General features: G+C 29.0%; 1 pseudogene; it reads left to right on the top strand.

Moving 5' to 3' along the window:
* The first annotated feature begins 3,718 nt into the window (after window positions 1-3,718).
* LOC120176856 lies at window positions 3,719-9,389 on the top strand (annotated as a pseudogene).
* Window positions 9,390-14,228: the final 4,839 nt, after the last annotated feature.

Consider the following 14,228-nt stretch of genomic DNA (forward strand, 5'->3'; position numbering starts at 1 on the left):
TCCAAATATAAAAAATCTCCCCTAAACTCGAATTTCATCGAAAATTGGACTTTAACTATTCAACTTCAATCTTTTAGTCAATCCAATAACAATTTTGTCTTACCCACGAAATTAAACTATTTTCTGCTTTAAATAACAATTTTGCCTACTGTTATATTGTTCAACAAAAAATCTTCTTTTAGTTAATCGAATAATAATGTTATTTGATACGGAGGAGGAAATATCAATTGCATTATCTAAAATTGTTGAAACTTGTAGATCATAAAACTTGACAATATTTTGTTGCCATTTCATTACAAAAAGAGAGTATTTGCAAAACTCTAATATTAATTTGTTATAATATCATAACGATTATGACAAACAACTAAACACGATCAAAAAAAGAAGAAATAAAAAATATCAAGATTTACGTGAAAAAGCTTAAAAAGGAAAAACCAAGAATAGAGGAGAATAATTCCACCAATATGAAGGAAGAACAATGTAAGAGAATTTTGAAGAAAGAAAAACTTGATATCTAATCTTTATTCTTAGTATCTATTTATAGGGATGTATACTTAATTACAAAGGAAACTAAATAAGTAAAAAGTTACTTTATAAGAAGACACTTTAATAAAATTTTATACTTTTAATCAAATTATGTAATATTTTTTCAATTGAACTTTATTATTTTAAATTCGAGTTAAACTTTAATGCCTGAATTCTTCATCCTCAATAAATTTATTTCATCATTGAGTATCTAATGCTTGCCTAGGATTAGAAAGAAACTGGTTAGGTCTGTTTCTGTGAAGGGTACGATCAAGTTCAATATAAATGGAGCTGTGAAAGGAAGCCAAATGCTTACTAGTACATGGGGTTTTTTGAGGAATCATGATACCAAGTTGTTGTCTGTTGCCCGGTTTGATCCCTCATTATTGTTCGAGCTTGTATAAGCTAATGAGTAGGAGAGTTCAAATTTGGATATTCGTATTTTTCAGGTACTCGAAGTATTAGATACATGATTCTTCGGGTAGTATATTCATGACCCGAACTATTAAATCTAGGTATCCAATAGTTGAGTGCCCTTAAAACCTGAGTACTTATCGCGTCACGAGTATCCGATTCTTATACTTTTAAAAAAAATAATCACATAAAAAAAATTTAAAATTTCATAATACACAATACATACATAAAAATTAGTGATTTAAGGTTTATATATATATATTAAAGTTTATTTCTAAAATGAAGATATTAAAAATATTAAAATCGATAATAATTTTTTTCTTTGAATCTCATATTAACAAATTAATAAAAGTTTTTAAGAAAATTAAAACATAAAACTTTTAAGTTAAAAGTTAATGAGACAAACCTAGAAAGAATTTTGGAATTTAAATTTAGTTTGAAGGTAAAAATATTAAGAACCTAAAATAAACATATAGTTTAAACTAATATATATATATATATATATATTAAAACTACTGGATCGAGTGGGATATCCGATTATAAAAAATTCGATCCAGATCCGACTCAATTATTTAAAAAAAATTACGGGTCAGATACTCAACCTGACAAAATAATATTTTTTTTAAAGAATTATCCAATTTTTAAAGTTTGAGTCGATAGGTGAATGTACCAAGTCAAATGGGCAGGTATTTTTGAACAGTTCTATGTATGAGGGCTTCCTTATGTTTTGTTGGTGGCGCTCTTTGGGGCCATACCTTATATTTGTGTATGAATGAATATATTGGCATCGTTAAGCGCTGCGCTCTGTTAATTATTTTTCCCTTTATGCCTCTACAGTGGGATGGTGTCCTAGATTGTCATTATTTGCATCAATGACATGGTTCAGAATCCGACGGAACTTATATTCAATGTTAATGTCACAGGGTTAAAGAACAACGCCCGCTTCATTGGACCGGCTTTTCTTATTGCAGTGAAGCAATCCAATGGGAGGTTGTTTGGTCAACCCTGCTTCATCTGTTGCCACCTTGTCAGGGACCTTACTAAAAAGGTTGGTAATTTTAACTTTCTATAGCGGTATTTTTATTAACATAAACCGTTGTTCTAAATTTGAATTTCCTATCATTTCAGATGACATAATTTGAAAGATAAATATAATGTTTTTAATATGAAAATCATAGAAAAATTAGCCCACATTATCATGATGTGAATTCAAAGCATTAGCTTAATATAGAAGTAGAAATCATCTACAAGGAACATCACTGCCGGCGCCGACGGATGCTAATAAAGGTCAAATCATATGGTCAACAGCCAACCCTAGCAACGGTGCAGCCAGTGGGCTGTGGCAGTGGTTAATGGGGTCCTATTCAGTGATTCTACATACGAAGAAGGACCATCGTTTGCAATAGATGTTAAGAGGGGGGAAATTTTATGGTGGAATTCAGTTAGCAAATGGACGGTAGGGTTGGAATTCAATCCACGTACTACACTAACAATTATCTACTTGACTTATAAAATTACACTCGCTTTCAATACATAGAATATAAATGTAACACACACCGAGTAAAATTTAGTTTATACAATCTTATTTATTTTAATTTTAAATTTTAAAAATCAAAATTAATAACAGGTCTAGAAATTTAAAAATAAAATCCAAAATTTTAATATTATTTTTTTAACAAAATGGAGTATACATTTTTTCTCCTTCCCTTAGCATATTGAACTAAATTTAATAACTTATTCAAAATAATGGGATGCATTTCACCCCTGATTTAATGCATTCTCTCTTGTTCAAGACCCTAAATATAAATCTCATACTTTAAAATTTATACGACACATGGTGTTTAAATAAACATATTGCATCAAATAAATTATATATATATATATCAAAATATTTCCTCAATGAAAATGTTAGTTTCTAAAGCATTAATAACTTAAGAGTTAAATTCCTGTATTTTGATTCAATAAGATAAATATTGTTACTGTTAAAAAAAATTAATATGAAATTTTTATTGTCGTTGGTTTTATTATTTGAATTTAAATAAGAATGTTAATATTGAATCATGATATCGTCTAAATTTTAATATAAATTTTATAACAACTTCTTTTGAAGATTAAAATATGTAAATATAACAAGTAAGTACATTTGGCCAATTAGTTGAGCTATTAATTTTTTTTGTCGTATTCTCTTAAGTTATGGATTCTAAACCTGCTAGAAATGTTTTCTTTTCTTTCTTTTAGAATTCTTCTTCTCCTCCCCTCTAAATAAAATTATGGTTCAATTTAGAATTTGTCAATATATATATATATATATATATATATATATATATATATATGATAAATTGTAAGTCGGCTAACTTAATCACTTGGTAAAAATATGTTCTTCTAAAGTAATTTGTTGTTTATACATATAACATGAGGTTTTATTAAAAGACTGGAGACATTGTTAAACATGAAGAAACTAGAATAAAGGGATGATTTTATCAATGGACGCAACTTAATTTTTAATTCATTAAGATGAAATGTAATTTGGATGATATGGTTGTCTTCTGTTATTTTTCCAAGTCAACTTTCCTTCATATATATAGTTGGATTTTATGTTGAGATTTAGAACATATTGTAAAGTCAGATTTTCTTTTTTAATAAATAAAACAATTTAAAAAATAGTAAATAAATGATAGTCTTGATAGCTAACATCAGAATATCAGTGCTTAAATCCCCTCTATTCCCATATTGCTGTACTACAAATAATATAACAGGTTTAAAAATTCAGATTAATAAAGCAACATATAATTCAAGTTCAATGGAGTTGGATCTCTTACTGTGCCTACTTTCTTTGCTGGTTTCTGCAGATTCAAATGTAAGTTTGAAAACCTCCTCTTTTACATGCACATATATAATATATAAAACGATGCATATATCTTATGGTATTATGTTATCCATTTACGTAGGGTTGGTTAAGCCATGGTGGAGACATACTGAACAGGAGATATGCCGACGATGAAAGCAAGATAAGCCCCGAAACAGTTTCGAATCTGAGATTGAAATGGAAATTCAATGCCGGAAGGGACATCACGGCGACACCGTCGGTTTTCGACGGAGCAGTTTATTTCCCAAGTTGGGATTAAGGCTGTAAAATCAGGTAATCGGATAGGATTCGGTCGGATCTTGGCAGGTCGGGTACAAGTCAAATCAGTCTGGGTTATTTTCAGGTTGATTTGACACCAAATCCAGATTAGGTTCAGGTCAGGTCATTTTCAGTTCGGATTGATGTCAGTTCAGGTCAAAACAGTTCAGGTCCGAAGCAGATAAAGATCATGTTAATTCAGGTTCAGGTGGACTTCAATTGGATCTCGTTTATATCGGGTCACATCATTGACAGATAAAATTCAGGTCGGATGTTTACCGGATACGGATTGAGTTCAGGTCGGGTCGTTTTTATTTTTGGATTAATTATTTTGTCATCTTTCGTGATTGTTGAATTGCAAGTTGTAATTGTATATGGTTTCAAGTAAATTACAAAAAAAAATATTCATGGATCAATTTTGTAAAAAATATAAATTTAAGGACAAAATTGAAGAAATATAAAATTACAAATAAAATTTTAAAATATAAATTAAATAACACACATAGGTAAGGGACCAAATCGAAATAAATTTAAAATGTGATGTTTAAATTAATATAAAAAATAATTAAATTATACTCATTTAAAAAGTTATGGGCCACTTACAAAAATATAAATAACAACTAACAATAGGCCAAATGAAGATGCTAATATAAATTTAAGGACTAAATTGAATACATATAAAAGTGAAAGACTTAAAATTGAAATAAATTAAAAAACACAAAAGGATTAAATCAAAATGAATGCAAAATGTGAAGAAATAATGAAAAATATAGTAAATTGCATTCATTTAAAAAATTAAAAAATTAAAATATATATATATATATAATATAAGTTTATATATAAACTATATATATTTTATATATAAAATATATATAAACTATATTTATATTATAAACTATATAATTATTATAAGCTATATATATAAATTATGTTTATATTAACTATATATATAAATTATGTATATAAACTATATATGTATAAACTATAAAAAGTATATAATTTATAAACTATAATTTATATTAATAATATATATATATATACATATATATAGTTTATAATTTATATTAATATAGTATATATATGTATGTATAACTAATATAAATAATCTATAGATTATATATATATATATATAGTTTATAGAAACACTATACATAAACTATATAAAATAATAAAGTATATAGTTTATAAAAACCCTAAATCATAAACCATAAAACCTAAACCCTAGATCATGAACCCTAAAATCTAAACCCTAAATTTTATAAACTATATATGTATAGACACAATTGATAACTCATATATAGTTTATATAAACAATAGTTCATATAAATTATATATGTAACATTAACTTATAGTCTATAAACAATAGTTAATATATGTAACCTATAGTATATGTATACATGTAAATTATATATGTAACTTATAGTACATGTATGAATAAACTATGTATAGTATATATAAACTATATATATATAACATAATACATAAATATATATATAGAAACTATATAAAGTAAATTACTTATATAGTTTATAGGAACACTATGCATAAATTATATAAAGTAATAAAGTATATAATTTATAAAAACCCTAAACGATATATGTATAGACACAATTGATAATTCATATATAGTTTATATAAACAATAGTTTACATAAATTATATATGTAACATTAACCTAAATATTAGTTAGTAATTACCGACAAGTAAAAAATGAATTATGTAACATTATCTAAATATAGTAAAATGAATTCTAGAAAATATTTTTCAAGAAATATAATTTATTTTACAGAATTAATTTTTTAAAATCAATTTTAAATAAATAAATCCCTTGATATTATTTAAAAAATTAAAAATTTAAATAGATTAAAATTAATAATTTAAATACTAAAAAGCTTAGTTTTAAGAAATTGAGTGAAAGATAATGGGAGTAACATACAGATGCAGTTGCCACTTGACAGTTGTTTATAAAGTAATGGCGCCATCCACTCCTAATTTGAATTATTTTCATTCCTCCATCTCAGCCATTTTGAATTTTAAAAACTTTTCGGTTTTCCCTTCTCCATCCACAACCTTGTAGACCGGGATAAATCATCATTAAAAAATAGAACAAGGGTCTAATTCTGATCTTAGTCCCACTATTATACTAAAACTTTAATCTTCTTTACTTTCATTTAATATAATTTAATCTTCTACTCTTAATTACGTGACTTGGATCGTTTGACATACTAAATACTTACATTTATCTTTTATATTATGTTTTATGTATGTTATAATTGTTAGATAATTTTTCTTTACAAAAATTAAACTATATAGTTTTTTCTCTCCATATTTTAGAGAATTAATCACGTTCAATACCAATATTCAATTATTATCAAATTAATTATCATTTCAATGCCAAAATTATTTGTATTAATCATGTAAAACGTCAATATAAAATACATAATAAATACTTACATTATTAATATTATTTTTTCTTTACATAAATTAAACTATATTAATTTACATTTAATCATTGTTCAGTGCCAATAATTTTATTAATAATGTTTTATATAATTTACATTTAAATAATTTTATTAAATAATTTTATATAATAAGTATATTTATTAATGTAATTATCATAATAAATATTTTATTATAACATTTAAAAATTAATCATATTAATTTTTTAATTATATCATAAATTCAAAAACTCATAATTTTATTAAAATCTTATAATTTCGTCCATGATATAAGTCAGGTAAATGTCAAGTCAACTAAATATTAGATCAGGTCAATAACAAGTCAAATAATTTATAGACCAGGTTAAAAAAGGTCAGGTTGAAAACAGGTCGGGTAATACCAGTTATTTACCAGGTCAATCTCGGGTTCTGGTTCATATCAGTCGGATGTAGGTCGGGTTCGGGTATCATTTTTCTGTTCAATTCGGGTTCAGGTCGGGTGCAGGTCGGGTTCAGATCTACAATTTCCAGGTCCAACTCGGATTCAGGTAAACACCAGTTTCGACTCGAGTCGGTTTCGGATCGCTACAGCGCAGGTTAAAAACAGTTTTGATTCGAGTTAATTTCAGTCAGTTTTACAAGTCGGATCAGCTTTTTACAGCCTAGTTGGGATGGATATCTCTACGCCGTGAACAAATCCGATGGATCTCTTATTTGGAAACAGAATTTGCAGCAGTTGACTGGCTTTAATTCGGGTGGACTTATATCCAATATTAGTGTGATAATTTCAAGAACAACGCCCGCCATTACGGATGATTTGGTCATCGTTGGGATCTGTGGACCCGCTTCTATTGTTGCAGTGAAGCGATCCAGTGGGGAGCTTGTTTGGTCAACCTTGCTTGATGGAAACCCGGCTGGTTGCATCACCATGTCTGGAACTTACTAAAATGGGTTAGCCACTTTATTCTTTATATAACTTTTTCCATTCAAATTCCAAGAAAAAAAAACCTTGTTTTTGGATTCGGTAATGCTAAACATGACACTAATAAGAGGTGAATAATTAAAAAATACATAGGCTTCTTTAAAAGGAAAAAAGTCGGCATATGAATCATCAAATCCCTGACATTGACAATTATAATAGAAACATGATATATCAGCATAGAATATAATATAGTTCTATGTTTTATTATTATTTAAACAAGGAAATTCAGATTTTACTTTCTTGAAAGATTCATAATTATTTTATTATTTACTTGGCCTGCAACATATATACACTTTTCAACAAGATTTGCATTAGGTATAATTTGTTTCATTTCTGACTTTTAAGGTATAAACAATAGAAATATTAATGAGACCAGCAGATTCGGATGAATGTGTTAATAACAATCCTAAAGTCAAATGTAAGGCTATATATTATTTAGTTTGGCTGAACTCATAATCCTTTGAAAAATTGGACCATATCTAAGCTCACCTAAGTTAAAAAAAAAACTATAATTTAAATAATTTAGATTGAGTCGAACAACATACTAAATCATTGCAAAGTTATTATTCTTATTATTAAAACAATAATTTAAATAATTTAGATTGAGTCGAACAATATACATTTTTAGTTCAGAAAGATTAATAATTTGACTCTTGCAACCTTAGATAACAAATGCATTCTCAAAGTTTGAGATCAAAACCAACAATGTCAGACGTATATGCATTTGTAATAAAATCTAGTATATTAATGTCTCGTTCATTTGATTTAAACTCAGGAATTTCTACGTTGTCACATCTTCACTAGAAGAAGTGTTTAGCCTTGACAAATGCTGCACCTTTCGAGGAAGCTTCGTCAAACTCGACGCAAAAACCGGAAAAATCATGTGGCAAACCTTCATGTTACCCGACAACTTTGGCAACCGAGGCGAGTACGCCGGGGCTGCCATTTGGGGCAGCAGCCCGCCAATCGACACCAAGAGGAGCCTCGTCTACATTGCCACCGGGAACCTCTACTCGTTTCCCCAAAACATATCCGATTGCCAAGAGAGACAAAACAATCAAACCCAAGTTCCTCCAACGCATTCGGATGAATGCATCGAGTCTGATAATCACTCAGAATCATTCGTGGCCCTTGATATGGACACTGGAAACATCAAGTGGTTTCATCAGCTTGGGGGCTATGATGTTTGGTTTTTTGCCTGTAGTAATCTTTGAGTTCCTGATTGTCCTCCGGGACCAAACCCCGATGCTGATTTCGGCGAAGCACCGACGATGTTAACCATAGACGTGAATGGAACTGAGAAAGACATCGTCGTTGCAGTCCAAAAAAGTGGGTTTGCATGGGCTTTGGATCGTGATGATGGCTATATTATATGGTTTACGGTAAGGTATCTGACCCCAAGTTAACTTGGTACAAAAATTCAATGATTAAATTAGCCATTGTGCAGGAAGCCGGACCCGGTGGTGTCGCCGGAGGCGGAACATGGGGTGCCGCCACAGATGAAAAGAGGGTTAACACAAACATAGCTAACTCCGATCGTAAAAACTTCACTCTGAAACCATCTACAAGGAACGCCACTGCCGGCGGATGGGTGGCGGTGGATTCTAACAACGGTCGGATCCTTTGGTCGACAGGCGACCCTAGCAATGGCACTATCAGTGGGCCTGTGACGGTGGCTAATGAGGTCCTGTTTGGTGGTTTGACGTATAAAGAAGGACCGATTTATGCAATGGATGGTAAGACTGGGGAAATTCCGCGTTCGTATAACACAGGAGCAACTGTTTTTTGGTGGGATGTCAGTTAGCGATGGGTGTGTTTTCGTTGGCCATGGATATAGGGTTGGTTTTGGAACCCTCAACCCCAACAACACAGCTGGAAACTCACTCTTTGCATTTTGCATCTCTTAACTGTTCGCTTGGACAATTTTTTCTATTAATATAGAGTAAATACATAGTAATATATGTTTAAAGATAACTCTTAATTTTTTTATATTAAACGCTCACATCCGTGACATCTTGGGTGCTCATACATTATTATTGTTGGGAGTTTTGTGATAATTGTATATAATTAATGTAATTCATATAAATCTATTGAAACAAATAAATATTTTATGTGTTTTTTACGTTTGTTGTCCTAAAAACTTGATACTATATGTAAAATGATTGGTTAAAAGTAAATATTAATTTATTGGTTATCATATGGTTTAATCTAATTATGATTTGTATTATATGGTTAATTATAATATAAATTTATATTAATCACTAACTTACTATAAAGTTTGTAGTTCACAAAATTATTTCGAGCGAATAATTTAGAAGAATTATTGTGTTGACTAAAGTCTCAAGTAGGATGTAAAGAGTTTGTAATACCCCAAATTTTAACCAGTGACTAAAAATGTACGTTTTGAAAGTTTAGTGGCTAAAGTATAAACTTTGAAAAGTTTAGGACCCAAAATTTTAATTTTTAAAATTAATATATTTTTAGCCTGTAAATGAACAGTTTGGATTAAAACAGAGATTTCAGTGGGAATCATATTTTTGGTACGGGATTTGTGTTAAAAGCTATAAAGCGGTAAAGTTCGGTATTGAAATAAGATAATCGGATCGAACCGAAATTTTACGAAAATTTGAAGGATGTTATAAAATGGTTCAAATATTATTTTTATATTTCATATCAGAGAAAATTGGCTCAGAACAGTGAAACTTTTTAGATTTAACCAAACAATGGAATTTTAGTGACTAAAATGGAATTTTTAAAAATTACATGGCCAACTTCAAAAGTCAAAGCCAATTTGATTCATCTTTGACCAAATAATATTTTAATGGAAGGTAATACAATGACATCTGGTAATTTTCAAGATTTATTAAGGGTAATTTTGGTATTTGGCCTAAAAGGAATAAAAAAATATCAATGAATAGTTTTAAAAGCTAATAATTGGAGATATGTTTGGAGAATTTTTCTTTTTACTAGAATTTTAAGTTAGGTTATTAAGGATAAAATAACCTACATGAAACTCTCTTTCATTTAGTATAGAAATCTTCATGTTTCATGCTCAAGTTGGTAAGATATTGATGAAGGGGAAGTGTGATTTTTATGATTAAAGATTCATTCTTGATATTAGAAGTGTTGTAAGAATTGATGAAGAACCTAAGGATGCAAATTACTGAAAACAATTTAGATTTTCGAATCTGCCTGTGAGTTTGTAAATTCACCAGAAATTATATAAAATTTATTTGGAGGTGATTTTTATATATTGTGTTCTTATATCAATATAGTTTGTTTAAAATAAACGGGGAAGAATTTCAAGGTGTATACAAAAATATATGAATTTTTAACCGAGGAAATGTCAGAAAAACGAGCAGCAGATTCTGCACAAAACAGATTCTGTCGGTCAACTTTGAAAATTCACCATAAATTGTACATAATGAATTAGATGGATTTATTTATATGGATAGATTCGAATTCGAATCTAGTTTTCAACGGAACAAATGGAATTAAATTCCAGTGTATATATCAATACAGAAAACTGATTCTTTAAAGGTAGTACAAATTATCTGAATATGGAAATTTTAGAATTTAAGTTGAAATGAATTAGAAGATGAAGAGTAATGTTTAAATATTGAGTATATTTATGGATTCTTGGAATTGAAGTTAAATGGCAAGAGAAAATTTTGAATAAATTGGAAATGTTGAGAAGAATTCTAAAAAAAAATCATTTTAATGGTTAGATGGTGGAATTCGAAAGGTTCCAAAACTTTGGGGACTTGTTTGCAAGTTCTTAAATGAAGAAGTATTATTTGAGTAAATTATCAAATGCTGGAAAATTTATTAGTATGATGAATTTTGAATTAAATATTGAGTTGAGGTTGAATTACAAATTTATAAAGTTAAGTGTTGAAAATTGAAAGTTTAGGAAAGTTTGAGTTGAAATTTATAATGTTTTGAATATTGAAGAATTGATTTGGGTATTTTATTCAAGTGCTGGAATTTTAGTAATTAATGTAAAATTATCATAATGGTGAAGGACCATTATGAATTAAAGGAAAAGTTGAGTTGAATTCTATAAAGAATTTAAAATATGTGGTTTGATTTTTATAATTGGTAAAAGTTGAAGAATCATGTTGAAATAATTATTTATGGAATTGCATAATTGTTTCGATAAGTTTGAAGTTATAATGGAGTTATGAGTTTGGTTGATATCGATTTAGTTATCGATTTTATTTTATAGATTTTCAAATGTTAAAATGAGCTTATATTAGTACGATATTAATATGTAGTTCGAACAATTTTTGTGTTATAATTTGGTATTGTCAGACTACATTAAATCTAGTAATCCGAACGAATCGAAAGGAAAGGACAAAGCTCGTGACTAGGATTATTATATACAAGTTTTGTAGTGAGGCAAAGGAGAGTGCAGTTATTTATTTAATTATTTTGATCGAGGACGACTTGCAATAAGTCAACCTCATTCCAATTTACATCATAATTTATAAAGTTTATAAATAATATTTTTATAATATTCTATATCAGTTTTATGAATGATTTAGGGTATGAACTACTTAAGCATGATATTTTTATGATGGATTTATTATGATACATAAGCCCATTGTGTGTTATAGTGAGAACTGTTGGTACACTTGGCATGCCATTAGTTGAGTATTATCAGCTTTGATACATTCGTGTATCAATGTTATCATATCAGCTTTGGTACATTCGTGTATCAATGTTATCATATCAGCTTTGGTACATTCGTGTATCAATGTTATCATATCAACTTTGGTACATTCATGTATCAATGTCCAGCACCGTTGGTGCTTATTCAGGTTTTGATGGCACTGAAGTGCATCATATCTCAATATCAATTATGATTTGCACCGTGTTGTGCATAGTGCACACCTTACTCACGTATCTTATGTTCTCATAAATGCATTGGGCTATGAAAATGAATATTCAAGTTGTGAATGAATTCCAGTTGACAGAAAGCATGATATGCTTATTTTATCAGATATGATTTATCAGAATTTTCATGAGTTCATGATTTAAAACGAAATTTCAGGTCTCAGTGAAGAAATTAACTTGGATAAGTTGGTTTGTCAGTTTAATGTTTTAAGTTGAATTATTTTATTTATGTTTATGATATTTTTAGAATTTTCTATCCTTAGATTATTACTACCTCATTAAGTTATACTTAGCGCGTGATGATTTTTATGCGTAGGGTCTGATTGAGATACAGACGTTTTATGAGGAGCCTTCCAAGTATCATCTGCAGATCACCTATAATACCAGTATCAGTAAGACATCTATGATGTTTCTTTTGACTAGTAGTAGCATGTATAATTATGTTAGTGATTTCTATTTATCGTATTTATTTTTAATAATATGTAATAATAAACTAGAACTATTTTAGTTTATTTTACTTAGTTTAGTTTTATCGGTATCTATGCATGACAAGAATTTATTACATTATTATGTTTTTAAAAGATTTTACGAAAAACATGATTTAGTAAAATTACTTATCAACAAATGATTTTATTTTCCTGTAACAAAGAAATAACTTATAAGTTGAGATATACTTTAAAATAGATTTTTAAAGTTAGAATAAGAGTGTTTTCAAATGAAACAAATTTTTAGGCAATTTCAGTTCAGTAAATATTTTTAAGTTGATGTGACATCTTTGACTCATATATCGAGACATATATGGGTTAAGAGTGTTACATTTATTGGTATTAGAGCTACAGGTTTAGCTGATTCTCGGCCTAAACCAAGCCTATGTTATATCAGAAATATTTACATGCCACTAGGATGTCGACATTACTGATATGGTATGGTATGATGATTTATTTATGATGTTGTTCCTTACTAACGTAAATTTGTGATTGTATTTATATGTCGGGTTTGGAAGGCATAAGAAAATCCATCAAACAAGAGGGAATAGTAACGAGGTAGTATGTACCTCAACGATAGGGAGTACAGACACATCAGAGAGTGTCGGCTCCAGATCAGGGAATGTTTTACAAGTTCTAGGGGCTATCATGGCTCGATATCAGTTAGCTGCAACACCTTCATTTCCTATGCCTCCACCTCCTCGTTCAGTTCTGAGAATATTGGTTTCGAAAGAATTAAAAAGTTTAAGAGTTGTTGAATTTAAAGGCGAAGCAAACTCAAGCCCATTAGTGGTAGATATGTGGTTAAATTATGTGAAAATAATGTTGGATAGTCTTCACTATTCTGATGATGAAAGATTGAATGGAGTAATTTCACTGTTATGAAGACTAGTTCATATATGGTGGACGAACATGATGACACATGTTCCTCTAGATCAAATCACTTGGTGGTTTTTCCTAGAAATATTTTAGAAAAAATATATCAGTGAGTTGTTTATTACACATATGGAGCATGATTTCTTTAATTTGATTCAGTTTGTAAATCTGTATACAAGTATAAATGTGAGTTTAATAAACTTGCTCGATTTGCCTCGGAGATAATTCTCACTGAAAGAGATATATGTCAGAAATTTATTTGAGGTCTTCGTCCCAGACTCAGGGAACTTCTGTTGGTTGCGAACTTAACATCTTTTTCAGGAAGTGGATAAAATAAAAAGATTTGAAAATGGCACAAAATGAGTTATATTATATAGCAGAGATGGCAAGTTAAAACATCAGGAGCGTCATCTTCATTTCAGTCTAAAAAGGTTGAGGTATTCGGCTATAGGTACCAAAATAAATCTGAAAATGGTATTTTCTATC

Source organism: Hibiscus syriacus, unplaced genomic scaffold, assembly GCF_006381635.1.
Source record: "Hibiscus syriacus cultivar Baekdansim isolate YM2019G1 unplaced genomic scaffold, ASM638163v2 tig00112259_pilon, whole genome shotgun sequence".
NCBI classification, from domain to species: domain Eukaryota; kingdom Viridiplantae; phylum Streptophyta; class Magnoliopsida; order Malvales; family Malvaceae; genus Hibiscus; species Hibiscus syriacus.